We start from the raw sequence: 13,792 nt of genomic DNA, 5'->3' as shown, positions 1-13,792 counted from the left end.
GTGTATGTGTGGGCGGGGCCGGGGGTTGAGCAAGATAGTTAAATAGTTGAACTAGAAATTCATTACCACATGATGTGATGGCCACCAACTTGGATAACTTAAAAGGGGAAATAGACAAGTTCATGGAGGATAAGGCTATCGATGACAACTAGTCATGATGTCTATTACATCATGGCAACATGCTGCTCAGTATCAGTTGCAGGGAAACACAGTAGGATGATGCTGTTGCGGTCATGTTCTGTTGTGGGTGTCCCCATAGGCATTTCATTGGCCACTATGGAAACAAAATGTTGGACTGATAGATCTTTGTTCTAATTCAGCATGGCTCTTCTTACATTCATTTGTTTTAAATGCCGCCCGCCCTCCACTCCCAAGTATCCTGAAGGAGGGGGCAATGAAAGTGAAGATGTCCACTTGCTCATGTCACTGTTTCCACAATTGGAGATGACAGGTCAATGAATAGTGAGTAGGAAGATGAGCAAGGCTGGGCCAAGGGGCAATGAGGGTCAGCAGTTGGTCCTGTTCTGTGATGCTGGACTTGGCACATGCCTGATGATGCTAACCCCTAACCCCAACCCTGGTAATATCCACAACTGGTAGAGTGGATTGTACCATTTCAGGTGGTAGGTAGGAGATGCTGTTTTAAATGTGTGGAAGTGTTTGTTCTGGGACCTTGATTAAAAGTAGTAGTTCCACCTGGGTATAACTTTGGCTATAGGCAACATCCAGGTTCGATCCCTAGCTTTTCCAGGTAGTGCTAGGAAAAGTGCTGACTGAAACCCTGGAGAGCTACTAGAGAGTCAGTGTTGGCAATACTGGACTAGATGGACTGACTCAGTATAAGGCAGCTTCCTGTCTGGCATGAGTGCCACTGTGCTCTTGTTCTCTGGCTTGTGGTCTGTAGCATTCTATGAGGGACAGGCTCTATGGGATTTCAGAGGAAACGATGATGGCAGTAGCCAAGTGAATTGTGATCCTGCAAAAACAAGACTAGCAGTACAGCCTTATATGTCTTCTCAGAAGCAATAGGACTTGCTCCCTAGTAACTCTGTAGGATAGTAGCCAAAGTGTCATGGGCTGGAAGATCGGAGCCTTGTTACATTCTACCACCTCAAGACTCTAAAATCTCATTCTGTGTCATGTGTAGACCAAACCTACTACCATGAAAACAGAATGGGCCCTGAAAATACTGTTTCTGGAGGTTGTGGATGTGGGTGCTTATCTGCACTCTCATAGGAAGGATGCAGGATAACTGGTAATTGCAGCACAGGTAGAACTGGCCTCCCCATCATAATTTCCTCCACTAACACAGGAGCTATTTATCCTTGGAGTCTTCCCATGCCGCCAAGGTAATGCTTGGGCAGGTCCAGTCAAGGGGTCCATCACACTTCACTATCACCCACCTGCTGTGAGGGTTGTGATAATCAGGATGGAAGGCTATGCATTCATGTGTCCCATTCCTGCTAGCCCTGGGTAGTATGTCTAGATTCTCCATTGTACTGGAAAAACTGGAGAGATGTCCACCAGGCTAAGAGCTGCCCCTGTTGCCATACCCCTTCCTGAAGCATCAGCAGGATTCTGATCCACAGTATGTCCAGGTTCTTCCTTCCTTCTCCAGAGCAGTGTTCAGAGATGGAAGGCCTTGGACTTTCAGAGGTATGCTTCACCTCCTGGTCTAGGCTTCAGCTCAGGTTTTTTTTCTGTTCTCCGCCCCTAAGGTCCAGGAAGTGATGGCGGAGGGTCTGGAGATGCATATGTATGGGCAATTAAGTCTCCTAACATTGTAGATTCCCTGGGTGGAGCATCTCTCAAGGAGACATCCTCAGGAGGACATTCATCAGGTCTCACCTATGGTCCTAGAAAGTGCTGGAACTGGCAGTGGGATTTTCCATTGCAGAGGAAAAGGTCTCATCCGATTTTGGATTTAGACATGAAGAATGTGGTTCTGGACTTCCAAAGTTTACTGCTGTAGAGTGGGAAGAAGCCACAGGGAAACAGCTCCTTCACTGTTGTGGTAATGTATGACACCGACCACAATATCAGGACACCACACGCAAAAATCTACAGGAAAGCATTATCAGTTTTCTGAAAAAGCTCAAAAAGGCCACACTTGTCTTCATTAAGAAAGAATACTATCCATTTCATAACCCTAACAACCTCATACTCAAAGGAAGTGTTGAGCCCAGTCTTCTACAGACAATTGCACTGACATTATCCTACCTTCTGAGTAATTCTTTGAAAAGGGAAGCATTTGAAATGTCTATTATAGGGAAAACCACCAAAATTCAACATAATGAGAAAGAAATATCTGCAGCTGGAAGAATGAAATGAAATCTTAATCTAAATGATGCTGCAGAACAGGGTGGGAAATGACTGTAATTGGCTTGAGAATGTTATAATTGCCAAAGCATGAGACTCAGTTTCTCAACACAATCATTATGACAGGATTCCAATGTGCTGCTGGATAATCTATATGAATTCAGGAACACATCCATACCCCCAGAATCTCTCTGTTGTGTGTGTGCACACGTGCGTGTGCACATGCACGCACGCACACACACACACACACACACACACACATGCATGTGACCTCCATATCCAATTGCTTGCTGCATAGATGTTGTATGGGAACTCAGACAACAGAGATCTGAACCTCTCCCTGAAATTTCAACATCAAGATCCAACTGCCATTGCACACCTGATGTCTTAACATCTTGATGCTGACATTCCATGTAGGGGGGTCATGTCTTCAGGGTCTAAGTTGCCATGCAACTTCAATGAAGCAAGTAATAGAACTGTACTGACTTCCAACAACACTTTATTCTAGCAACACTACATCAGAGGCAAAGGATCTGATCTGGTGTCCCTCATATCTTCCTTTGCCAGCTGCACTGATGGTTAAGGAAGTTCATAGTTTCTTCTAAGTAAGCTAGCCACAGGCTGGAGGCATGGGACCCTAAAAACCTGATAAGCGTAAGGGCTATTTTAAATATGCATGGCCCTTTTATAATGGCCCTTTATTTTCCTAGATTATGGGGTGGTACCAACAAATGCCCCCATGTGCTTTATCTTAGGGGCACATGGGAGACATCATTGGGTTCATGGCCAGGTGGTTCTTGTGCAGGGACAAGAGCTTATGAGGACTGAGTCAATCTCTGTGCATCACTTGATTATTCATAACCCCAGATGTCTTGCAGCTGAATGTGTGAAACAACTCATTTCACAAAAGGGAAGGACATATAGGGTAGAGAAGTTGTGAGCATCCATTTGGGAGCTCAAGCTCAGTGGGTTCCCACCAGTTTGGCCCCCCAGATGCCAGTCCGTGACTTCCTGCTCTTGCCCAACTTGAGTCAGGAAAACATAGTGGCCCCTGCTCCATGCCTGAGTGGCAATGGCAGGATGGGAAACCTTCCCATCCTGCCACTGAGAGCAACTGCGTCCCTCTCTGCTGGAGAGGGATGCAGTTGCTCTGGGCAGTGTTGGAGATGGCATGATGGGAAGCAAGAGGGAAGTGGTGCCTCCCTATTGCTTCCCATCCTGCTGCTGAGAGCAACTGCAACTGCGTACCCCTCTGCCGGTGTTCAGCAGAGGGGGACACAGTTGCTCATGGCAGCAGCAGTGCTCGCTGGGCCCCTGCAAACCACCAGCCGGCTTGCATCCCAGCATGAGCCGGGTCCGGCAGTGGGCAGGGATCTGGTGAGCAGAGCGCGGGGTGGACTCAGGTGAGTTTGCACAACCCTAATGGAGCACATGTTTTGCATAAAGAAGGTCCTAGGTTCAATCCATGACCATTCCAGTGAAAAGAACCAGGTAGCAGGTGAGGAGAAAGGCCTCTGCTTGATGCCCTGAAGAGGTGCTGCCTGTTAGAGTAGGTACCACTGAACTCATCTTACCTGGTATTGGGTAGCTTCCTATTATGGCTGAGCAGAAACATCCCCACACACCACCTTTATGGAACCACTCCATCCTAGGGATGTTGGAGAATTTCTCCACGAATCTCCGGGAGGCCGAATGCCAACGCATTCGGCCCCCTGAAATGGGTGGAGAAACGGTCCGCCACCCCCCGCCACCCCCCCCGGGATGGGAGTTACCTTTGTTGAATGTCCCTGGCGCTGGAGGCTCCCGGCGGTGGTGCGGTGGTGGTGCGGCGGCAGCGCGGCAGCGGCTGGTCTTCCGACCGGCTGCTGCCGCCGCCATTTCCAAGGTGAAAAAAAAAAAATCAACAAATGTGATAGGCTACGTAAAGATTTACGTAGCCTATCATGGATAGATTTTCAAAAAACACCGTGATAGGCTACGTAAATCCTTACGTAGCCTATCACGGCTGACTTCGGGGGGGGGAAGCGCGTATGCAAATGGTGGCGCCCATGGGTGCCGCCATTTGTGTACATGCTTCCCCCCCCAAAGTCAGCCGTGATAGGCTACGTAAAGATTTACGTAGCCTATCACGGCTGACTGCAGGGATGCAAATGGCGGCGGTTATGGCCGCCGCCATTTGCGTCCTGGCAGGAGATGAGGTTCATGGCCGGAGGGATGGGACAACTCCGCCCTGGCCAGAATTTCGGCCGGAGGGATCGGGCGCCTCCCCCCCACCCAGAATTTCAGGGGGAGGAACGGAGCACCTCCCCCCCACCACAAAGGAAGCTGCGTGATCAGGTAAGAGACTTTCGTCCATCCCTACGGGGATGGCGGAGAATTTCTCCACGAATCTCCGGGAGGCATTCGGCCCCCCGAAATTGTTGGGGAAATTCTCCGCCCCCCCCCGGGATGGGACTTAACTCCTTTGAATGTCCCTCTCGGCGGCGGCTCCCGGCGGCGTTTCAGCAGCGTTTCGGCGGGGGCAGGGGCAGCGGCCAGTCTTCCGACCGGCTGCCGCCGCTGCCATTACAAAGTAAAGTAAAAAAAAAAAAGTGATAGGCTACGTAACGATTTACGTAGACTATCACGGCTAAATTTTCAAAGTCAGCCGTCATAGGCTACGTATATCGTTAAGTAGCCTATCACGGTTGACTTTGAAAAAAAAAAGCGTGTACGCAAATGGCAATGCCCATGGGCGCCGCCATTTGCGTTCCTTACTTGGGCACGGGTAGTCTACGTAAAGATTTACGTAGACTACGGCGAAAATAAGGGCAACGCTCTTGCGTTGCCCTTATTTTCGCCGTAGTCTACGTAAATCTTTATGTAGACTACCCGTGCCCAAATAAGGAACACAAATGGCGGCGCCCATGTGCGTCGCCATTTGCGTACGTGCTTTTTTTTTTTCAAAGTCAGCCGTGATAGGCTACGTAACGATATACGTAGCCTATCACAGCTGACTGAAAATCTAGCCGTGATAGGCTACGTAAATCGTTACGTAGCCTATCATTTTTTTTTTACTTTACTTTTTTTATTTCACAGTCGGGGAGACAGGGCGCTCCCCCCCGGCCTGAATTTCGGCGGCGAGGGATGGGGCACCTCCCCCCCGGCCTGAATTTCGGCCGGGAGGGGCGGGGCACCTCCCCTCCACCAAGAATCTCAGGGGGAGAAACAGAGCGCCTCCCCCCCACCGCGAAGCAAGCTGCGGGACCAGGTAAGGGACTTTCGCCCATCCTTAGGGGAGACCTGCGTATACCACTCCGAGCTTTCTGGAGTAAGGGCATGCTTGGGAAGTTCTTCTTTTTGAGATTGATCTTCTGAATATTTTGAAAAAGTTTACCTCTGATTTCTGAGGCTAATTGCAAGTCATATGCCAAAATGGTAAAGTATGACTTCTCTCTCTCTCTCTCTCTCTCTCTCTCTCTCTCCTCTCTTGGATATAGATGGCTTTCCAAAGGTTAGTAAGCCTCTCTTTTTGTGCTGCCACCCAAAATAGACTTTTAAAAAGTGAATTGTGCTTTGGGCTGTCATGTGTGCCAACTACAGAATATCCCAGCATCTTCACATCTGTCAGCAATTGCCAAGGATGTGTTAAGTGCCGTTATGAATTCTGGCAGCTGCCCAGTAATATCATCAGCAAGTTTATTTGTGGGAAAATAAGTGAAAAGATCCTTGACAAGTGATTGCAATTGCTTGGATCATTAGGCTACTCCATGTGCAGATGGAATCGCAACAAATAATTAATAGGAGGTGGCAGGTCCTCTTTCGTCCTCCCTCCAGCTTGCACTTGGCAGTCTTTAAGATGCCTTCTGAAGCTGTCTTGCTTCAGAACTGACTTACATCTGTGGCTCTTCACTTTTCACACCATGGACCAGATTTTGCAGCTGGTTCCCACAATAGAGGCTCCTTCAAGCTGAGTACTTCATGTTTGAAATGAATGGCATGGGGTGCTCAAGCCTTCCTTGAATTGGACCTTTTGGTTTGAAAGGTCCTCCTCTAATACCTGTGTGGGGCTCCCTTTAAAACAAATAGATCTCTCTCTCTCTCTCTCTCTCTCCTATATCTATATCTATATCTATATCTATATCTATCTTATTTCCCACCTTTTCTTCCTCTTGCAAGGAACCCAAGGCAGCTTACGTAGTGCTCATTCCCTCCATTTTATCCTTGCAAATCCTGGCCCGAAGTGACTGGTCCACAACAACCTGGCCCAGTTACTAGTCCAAAGTGGAGAGCTTCATGGCCAAGTGGGGATTAGAACCAAAGTTAACTACTACACCACACTAACATCAACACCCTGTGCCCTAAGCAGCACCTGGGATCCAAGTGCCTCAGCAGGACCCACCAGCACTGCTGATGCCTCCCTCAGCCCCCCACATGTGAATGGTGGCTATATGCTATCACTTTAGATCTCTGAGTACTGTGGTGCATTATGAGAAATCAAAATGGCAGCTTGCTTGTTGATGCTGCCACCAACTGGGGAGATCCACCAATTCAGAAAATGGCTCACTGAGGATGTTTTTCCAAGGGTCCCTTCAAACCTGAATGTGGCCTGACTTCATTGGCTTTCAGGTGGTTTCTGAGCCCACTTCAAAGTAAGGATATCAGAGAAATCCATTTGGGATGGAGTTCAATGAGTTTTCCTAGGTTCAGTCCCCTAGACTTTGTTCCAGTTCCTGCTGTAGTGCCCATTTCGGTCTGAAGTGAATCAGACAAGTTTGTGGATTTTCCAGTCATTTTACACATCCCCCCCCCACCTTACAGGTTATGCAATTTGCATGAATTTCTGAGCAATTCAGGTACCTTTCATTCTGTTATCTGGTCATTGGTGGAATCAGAATTTTTGCTAATTTCCCAAATTTGCACAAATTCACCTTGTCACAAATTTGCATTTGCACAAATTTGCATTTGTGGAAATATGCAACCCCCCCCTGCAAATCCCCTCCAAAATGTTCATTTTCATGTTTTAGCCTGTTTTTTAAAAAATGTATTTTTCTATGAATAAATTTGAGGAAAATTCCAAAAAGTTAAAAACAACAACAACAAAAAGTCTGCAGGTCTATGGAATCTGTGAACCAGGAAAAGCCTGTGGAATACATGGGTCAGATTCATAGAAATCCAAACTCATCTGATTCCATTGCTGATTTCTCTGACACATCCCAGTTCCCAAGGCTTTATATAATTAGTTTCCCTATCTTGTTTTGTTGCACTGTTATATTCCTGTTGCCTTTAAAATATTGTTGCTTAATTGCTAAGCCACACAGGCTTGTAGATCCTGATGGATGAAAATGGCAAGAAATGAATATTTTGAATAAATCTCTAAACAGAAAGGGAATGAGGGCAAGTTGTGGTTTCTCACCAAGAAGAGAAAACACATTGCACGTGGTCAGACCTTTTGTATGCATGATGAACTTAAAACAGATTCCCAAGCTAAGCACTGGCACATAGCAATGATGAATACTCTTGTTCTTCATCCTCATCCTCTAATAGCACATGATTTAATTTCAGTATGGTACTAGGTGCTGTACAACCCCGCCACCCGGCATTTTTTCTTTCCCAAAGCCTTACCTGGTGTGTGTGTGTTTTCACTTAAAAAGGACTACAGTAGGGGTGGACAATATGTGGCCCTCCAGGACAAGAGCAGCCTGAAATATATTGCCTCTGGTGGAGGCCTGATTTAAGTATACACTGGGCATGCAAGAAGGAATAACCTGTACAACATTTTACATGCCAGTCCTTATAATATAAGAAGGGCCTAACATGCAATCTGGCATACGAGCATGATATCCACCTAGGTGATGGATCCCTGACATGCTGGTTCTATTTATGGAGGCAGGGGAAGCCCATTGAAATTAGATGTAGGATCCCTGGAATACTGTAAGGATGAAAACAACAACTTTACACATCTGTCATCACATTTAATTTGAACCTTAGTTTTTAAAAAGAGTTAGACACTACCTATCAGCAACAATTAGCAGGGATGGATGGGTGCCCCAGTCATCCGGGTTCTTTGGGCACCCACCCAGCCCACACTCATGCTCCGTCTGACTTGCACTCGAGCTCCCCACCACTCGCCCAAGCCACTGGCACTCACCTGGGAACCGTCCTCCAGTGCCACAATCACCATTTGACAAAAAATCTGGAGATCACAGATATGTGCACATCTAGCTGTATTCAAAATGGCAGAGTGACTGGCCCATATATGGAATATTATAGCGTAAATGGGCCATTTTGCATACAACTAGACGTGCACATATTTGCAATAACTTTTTTTTTGCAAAATGGCTCTCACGACATTGGCGGGAGGGTCCCAGGTGAGTGCTGGTGGCTTGGCGAGTATGTGTGTGGGGGTGAGCAGGGGCTTGGCAGGCATGGCTTGGGGACCTATTAGCCTTGCTAACTGCATTTTAATGCTGATGTTTGGAAGCAGTATATCTCTGAGTACCAAATGCAAGGGGAATAACCAGGACTGATTCTCACCTCCATGTCCTGCTTGAAGCATCAGGTTTGGCTATAGAATTATTTTCTCTAGGGTTAAAACTAGACAGGATCTTGCAATTCCATCCTACAAAAACTGCCATTATCAACCTATTTCTCTTATCCCCCACCTGACCTATTAGGGCTCTGGGAAATTTCGACAGGATAAGTTAGTCATAGTTATGAAACTGAGGTCAAGACTAAAATTCTCTACTCTTGTTAGGAAAACAACATTCAACTAGTTCCAAAATAAATGAGTGAGGGAAGGCATCATTTACAGTCAGTTAAAATAATTCTCCTTCTCTCCAGCAAGGGTGTTTTTGTGTTTGTTTTTTGGTAAAATTGACACTACAATTGCCTGCAATTAAAATACTAGATGGAATGATAAAATCTCAGGAATGTTGATAAGTAAAGTCAAGGAATAAATCCACAGCAGACACCTCAAAATTGAGGGGCTTTAGTATATAATAAAACAAAATGGACTATGCTGACTAATGCTCAAACATAGAAGCTAAAATAAGCCAGGATGGTACTCACTGTCTGTTAGGGATGTCAGAGAATTCCGCCACGGATCTCGGTGAGGCCAAATGCCAGTGCATTTGGCTCCCCGAACTCCGTGGCGGAATGGCCTGTCACCCCCCTGCCCCCCCGCGGATCCCCCCTGGGACGAGACTTACCTGGGGCAGATCTTCCGGACGGCGGCGGCTCCAGCGGTGGCGGCTCCGGCAGCTGGTCTTTTGACCGGCTGCCGCCGCCACCATTTCCAGTCTTGTTAAAAAAAAAAGACGTGATAGGCTACGTAAAGATTTACGTAGCCTATAATGGCTAGGTTTTAAAAAAAAACAAACGACGTCATAAGCTACGTAAATCTTTACATAGCCTATCATGGTTGGGTGGGTTTAAAAAATAAAACAAAACCGCGTACGCAAATGGCTGCAGCTACGGCCACCGCCATTTGCGTTCCTTATTTTTGGCCATCTGAATCTACGTAAATATTTACGTAGACTATGATGGTGAAAATCAAGGGGAATGCAAATAGCGTAGCGGGCACTATTTGTGTTCCTTTTGATTCGCCGTTTAAACATTTACGTAGGCTAAACCAGCGAATCAAAAAGGAACGCAAATAGCGCCCACTACGCTATTTGCGTTCCTCTTTATTTTCACTGTAATACTGTACGTAAATATTTACGTCAACTAAGACGGTGAAAAATAAGGAACACAAATGGCGGCCGCCATAGCCACCGCCATTTGCGTACGCGTTTTTTTTTTTTTAACCCAGACGTGATAGGCTACATAAATATTTACGTAGCCTATCACAGTTGAATACAGGGATGCAAACGGCGGCGGCTACGCCATTTGCGTCCCTGCTACCCAGCGGCCGGATGTCTGGCTGCTGGTGGAGCCGGCCAGCGGCTCCACGGAATCCCTGCATAGCAGAGCCGGCCGGGCAGGACTCTGGGGCGAGGGATGGAGCGCCTCCCCCCTCACCGCAAAGCAGATCCGCGAAGCGGTAAGTAACTTTCATACATCCCTATGTGCCACCAAGGTGAGCCTGCGAAGACGAGATGGAGGCCACAGTGGTGCCCAGACACACTGCAATGGAAATAAACAGTGAAAGTTGCGACTGCTGATGTGTCTGTTTGGGCTGGACTGCTGCGGTGTTGCTAGGCCCAGCTGGGGAAGGGTGCAGCGATGCATAAGTACGTTCAGCTCCTTCCAAGTGCACAAGGATTGAAGTGAAGACTGGGTGCGTATCATCTACTGACTCAGAGTTGTGCCTATGTTGTGGCCATTGAGGCCTCAGAGGCCCAAAAAGCCACATATAAGGGTAGGGATGTACGAAAGTCACTTATCTTTCCGTGGATTATGTTCATGGTGGGGGGGAGGTGTTCCGTCCCTCCCCCCAGAATCCTTGATGGCCGGCTGTGCTCTGCGGCGGCTCCGCGGAGCAGCCGGCCAGGCCCAGGCCAGAGCCGTCTGCAGCTGGATTTCTGGCTGCGGAGGGCTCTAGGTAAAAAAAAAAAAAACGCATACGCAAATGCATTCCTTATTTTTCGCCATCTTAGTCTACGTAAATATTTACGTAGGCTAAAATGGCAAATCAAAAAGGGACGCAAATAGAGCCCACTAAGCTATTTGCATTCCCCTTTATTTTTGCCGTAATAGTCTACGTAAATATTTACATAGACTAAGACGGCGAAAAATAAGGAACGCAAATGGCGGCAGCCGTAGCTGCCGCCATTTGCGTACGCGTGTTTTTTTTTTTAACCCAGCCGTGATAGGCTATGTAAGTCTTTACATAGCCTATCATGTCTCTGTAAAAAAGAAAAAAAAACCCAACAAGACTGCAAATGGCGGCAGCAGCAGCTGTTTGGAAGACCAGCTGCCGCAGCCACCGCCACCCAGAACATCCGCCCCAGGTAAGTCTTGTACCGGGGGGGATCCGTGGGTGCGCGTGGGGGTGGCAGGCCATTCTGCCACAGATTTGCACTGGCATTCGGCCTCACTGAGATCCGTGGCGGAATTCTCTGACATCCCTAGTAAGGGGCACAGACTGGGGATTGCTCTCCCCCCACCCAGCTCCAAATCTTTGGTTGGGGGGGGTCCCGAAGAGACTGGCTCAGGTGAGGTATACAGGCCCCAAATAGAGTGCAGGCGGGGCTGACAGGACATGGCAAGGCCGGGTGCAAACTAGGGGCCTGCCCAGAAACAAAATTTGGCTGAAAAAAAAAAAAAAGTGGAAGATCAGAATCTGCCCTAAACCGAGTCAGATCATTGGTGATTGGGGCCCATATTGTTAACATAAGTTTTCCTGCCTTACCAGGAGATGCTGGGGATTGAAACCTGGGACCTACTGCATACAAGGCAGGAGCGCTACCACAGAGCCATGGCCCCTCACACACACGGCCCCCTCCCAGCCACGGTGCAGCCAGCCCGACAGCCACATCTGCTACGGCCAAAGGGCAAGCAGCAGGCGCAGGAGAAGGCATGAGCTGCACGCGCAGCCTGGTGGGATCACTGCCACCCCGAGAAGCACAGAAAGTACCAGCTACTGCTGTTGAGGGCCGGCGGGGGCCGGCAGCCTCAGCACAGAGGAGAGCTGCGGCGTGAACAAGGTGAGGCGTGGGGGGCAAGCCCCAGCAAATCCTGGTGCTCCTGAAGAGGGGTGAGCGCCGGCGAAGATGGGGCCAGCCAGGGCTGACCTCCACGTCCGCCGCGGCCCAAGGGTGAGTGGCAGGTGCGGGACACCAGCCGCCGCTGAGCAAGAGGACATGGCCTGCAGGGGTGAACCGCTGTGCACGCCGCGGCCCAAGGGCAGGATGTAGGCACAGGAGAAGGCAGGGGGCCACATGCACCAGAGGGATCACTGCCTCCCAGAGAGGCACGGCAAGGGCCAGCTGCTTCTGAGAAAGTGCCCATGTCCCCAGAGGGGAGCGAGTGCTGGAGGAGCTGGGGCCAGATGGGGCCATCCTCTGTGGCCCAAGGGCGAGTGGCGGGCGCAGGACCAGGTGTGTGTGGGGGTGCGCCACCTGGTAGGGCCGCCACCAGCCACTGCTGAGCAGAAGAGGGGGCCAGCTGGGACAAGCTGCCATGCACGCTGTGGCCTGAGGGCATGCGGCGGGTGAAGGAGAAGGCGGGGGCCATGCGCGCCACAGAGGAGGGATTGCCGCCTCCCAGAAAGGCATGGCAAGGGGCCAGCTGCCGCCAAGCAAGTGCCTGCACCCCCAGAGGGGAGCAAGCACTGGGGCTGGTGGAGATGGGGTCAGATGGGGCCATTGGCCATGCTCACGTGGCCCGAGGGTAAGCGGTGGGTGCAGGAGAAGGCGGGGGCCACCAAGGATGCCAGGCATGCCCGTTGCTGCCTGAGAGGCATGGCAAGCGCCAGCTGCTGCCGCTGCCGCTAACAAGGACCAGCCAGAGCTGGCCGCCACGGCAGCAAGAGGGCCAGCAGTGAGGGAGGAGGAGCAGGACACGTGCACCGCCCAGAGCAAGCACAGAGCTCGATGAGCGCTGGCGGCACCGAGGACAGGGCGAACCGAGGATAAAACATGCCCTCCTCGCCCTCCCCTCCTGAGTTGTTGCAAACTAGCAGGGCGGCCTCTGGTTTACTCTGTCTCCATAGCAACCCCAAACGCTGCATCCCACGCGTCCCGGCAGCAGGGCAGAGCCCAGGTATGAGAAGGCAGGAGCGCTGGTTCCCTCTCGTTCAGGTCAGCTGCGAGAGCAAGAGAGCTGGTTTGGGAGGGGGTGCAGCGCCAACGTGTTCGGCCCCCCGAAGAAGTTTCGGGGAGAAATTCTCTGCACCCCCCCGCCCCCGCACCCCCCGTATGTAGATTACGTAGACTACGGCGTAAAGATTACTACGTAAAGATTACGTAGACTATGGCGAAAATAAGGGCAACGCTATTTGTGTTGCCCTTATTTTCGCTGTAGTCTACGTAAAGATTTACGTAGACTACAGCGACCAAATAAGGAACGCGAATGGCGGCTCCCTATGGGGGCTGCCATTTGCGTTCGCGCTTTTTTTTTTTTTTTTAAAGTCACCCGTGATAGGCTACGTGACGATTTACGTAGCCTATCACGGCTGACTTTGCAGATCTAGCCGTGATAGGCTACGTTAATCATCACGTAGCCTATCACGGGGGCGTTTTTTTTTTAACTTTTTATTTCACAGCCGGGCGAGGCGAGGCTCCTCCCCCCCGGCCTGAATTTCAGCTAGGCGAGGCGGGAAGCCTCCCCCCCGCCTGAACTTCGCTGGGAGAGCAGCGAAGTGCCTCCCCCCCACCGCGAAAAGCTGCGAGACCAGGTAAGTGACTTTCGTGCACCCCTACTGCTAGCCCCTCCCCTGTCTGGTGGTGCCATGGGGGGCACCCAATAGGCAGCAGCCACCTCTTCTTGCCCCACCCACCCGCAACGCCTCCCCCCTTTTGCCAGACAAGCTGGCGCCGGGGTTAGGGCA

The sequence above is a fragment of the Heloderma suspectum genome, chromosome 9, assembly GCF_057233095.1.
Source record: "Heloderma suspectum isolate Gila_16-S chromosome 9, 16-S_ref, whole genome shotgun sequence".
Classification (NCBI taxonomy): Eukaryota; Metazoa; Chordata; class Lepidosauria; order Squamata; family Helodermatidae; genus Heloderma; species Heloderma suspectum.
Note: the sequence above shows the minus strand (reverse complement) of the source record.